This window comes from Gossypium arboreum, chromosome 3 (genome assembly GCF_025698485.1).
Source record: "Gossypium arboreum isolate Shixiya-1 chromosome 3, ASM2569848v2, whole genome shotgun sequence".
NCBI classification, from domain to species: Eukaryota; Viridiplantae; Streptophyta; class Magnoliopsida; order Malvales; family Malvaceae; genus Gossypium; species Gossypium arboreum.
Genome location: NC_069072.1, coordinates 26,596,550 through 26,598,894, shown reverse-complemented (window position 1 = coordinate 26,598,894; position 2,345 = coordinate 26,596,550). Strand labels below are relative to the sequence as shown.

At 35.9% G+C, this 2,345-nt stretch overlaps 1 non-coding gene across 1 annotated transcript; it reads right to left on the bottom strand.

Annotated features, from left to right (window-relative positions):
- Window positions 1-1,689: 1,689 nt before the first annotated feature.
- LOC128290800 (small nucleolar RNA R71) lies at window positions 1,690-1,795 on the bottom strand. The gene has a single exon (XR_008280586.1). It is a non-coding gene; the product is annotated as a small nucleolar RNA R71 (small nucleolar RNA).
- Between the last annotated feature and the right edge of the window lie 550 nt (window positions 1,796-2,345).

Sequence of the window (2,345 nt, the reverse complement as noted above, 5' to 3'; positions counted from 1 at the left end):
TGGCCAATTTTGAGGGTTCTTAGGCATTCCAAAGCCTATAAATACACCCTAGAGGAGGAAGAAAAGGGACGCGGAGAAAGGGAGGCAGGGAAATGCTCAAGGGAAGCCAATTGATCCATCTCAGAAGCTGGATTCACCATCAAGACTGAAGATCTCCTCTCAATTTCCCTTCAGGAGTTTTGGGTTTTCTTTATGTTTTGTATTCATTATTCTTCTGAGATGTTTTCCTTTTTAGTTATGAACTAAATCCCCTAAATACATAAGGGGAATGAAACCTAAGACGAATCTTGTTATTATTTTCTGAATTGTATGATATATATTTAACTTGTTCTTAATTATGTGTTATTAATTCTTATTTTGATATCCTAGGATATTGATTCAAGATAAGCTCTTATTCAAAGGAGAAGTAGACCCTGTCTAAGAGTACATTTGTCATAATTAAACGGAGTTGATTGCGCGTCTAGAGATAGGGTGACAAGATTTTTTTGGATTAGGGTGAACCTAATAAGGGGATCCATAGATCGAGTTAATGCAACCCTAGGATGTTAATTAGAGAAAAGTCTCAATTATTCAATTTAGGGATCTTTACTGGACAAGTTAAATGAATAAATCGTCCGATTTGGAGTCAGAATAACAAGTGAAGTCTAGGTGGATTCTTCCTTAGGTATTGTCTTAATTCAATCATTTTTCCAAAAGTAATTCCCCAATTCTATTTTCTGTGAATTCTTAGTTTAGATAATTAGTTAGTTAAACAAAACCCCCTTATTCTTAGGCTTAATAATAAAAAGACAGTCATTACTAGTACTTTTAGTTCCTTTGGGTTTGACAATCCAGTCTTGCTAAAACTATACTACTATTTGATAGGTACACTTGCCTACATCGTGATAATAATTAGTTTCAAGAACGATTCTTTATAAATATTTAAAACCTGTCATCACGAAAATCACGATCAAGTTTTTGGCGCCGTTGCCGGGGAACTAGGATATTAGGAACGCTCAATTTTTATTACTGTAGCCATTTATTTTTCTTATAAGTTAATTCTATTTTATTATTATTATTATTTATTAATTTACTTTTTCTTTCTCTTGGCAGGTTTTTTATAGTTTATGACTAGAAGAAACCCGTCAGGACCACTACTTTTTGACGAAAAAGTCGATCACACAGTTCGCAGAAACCAAAGAGAAATAAGGTGAAGCCTAAGAAACACAGAGGAAGAGCAAGAGGATGATATCTCAACTACAACTGAGGAGATAGCTGAAAATTAAGACAATCAGCTACCTCCTGTGATACCCGCTGAACTAGCAAATCAAAATCCTACTCCTCATACTATGTATGATTATGCTAAACCTACTTTAAGAGGAACTGAGTCAAGTATAGTTAGGCCTGCTATTGCTGCAAATAATTTTTAACTAAAACCTAACACTATTCAAATGATGCAACAATTTGTTCAGTTTGATAGTTTGTAGGATGAGGATCCAAACAATCACTTGGCAAATTTCCTGGAATTCTGTGATACATTTAAAACTAATGGCGTTTCTGACGATGCCATTCGTCTTCAGTTATTCCCTTTTTCATTGAGGAACAAAGCTAAACAGTGGTTGAACTTGTTACCACGAGGGTCAATTACTACTTGGGAACAAATGACCGAAAAATTTCTATTAAAATATTTCCCGCCAGCTAAAACAGCCAAATTACATAATGATATCTCTTCGTTTGTGCAGATGGACTTAGAAACTCTTTACGATGCATGTGAAAGATACAAGGACCTACTGCGAAGGTGTCCTCAACATGGATTACCTCTATGGTTGCAAGTTCAAACATTCTACAATGGTGTGAACCCCTCGACAAGGCAAATGATTGATGCAGCAGCCAGGGAAACCATCAACAACAAAACACCTGAAAAAGCTTACGAATTTATTGAAGAGATGTCATTGAATAACTATCAATGGCAAGTCATGAGGACTAAGCCAACTAAAATAGTAGGCATTTATAACATCGATTCGGCTACTATGCTGTCAAACCAAGTAGAACTTCTAATTAAAAAGATTGATGGTTTACTTGTTATACTCAGGTACATTCAGTAATAAGGTGCGCGACGAATGGAGGAGGAGCATGCACAGAGTATCAACCATTCAACCCTAGCATCAAGGAGGAACAAGTCCAATATATGAGTAACAATAACTCTAGATCCGAAAATAACCCATATAGTAACACTTATAATGTAGGTTGGAGGAACCATCCCAATTTCTCGTGGGGAAGTCAAGGAAATCAAAGACCACAACATCCTCCGGGTTTTCAACAACCACCCTATCAACAGGAAAAGAAATCAAACCTTGAAGAGATAC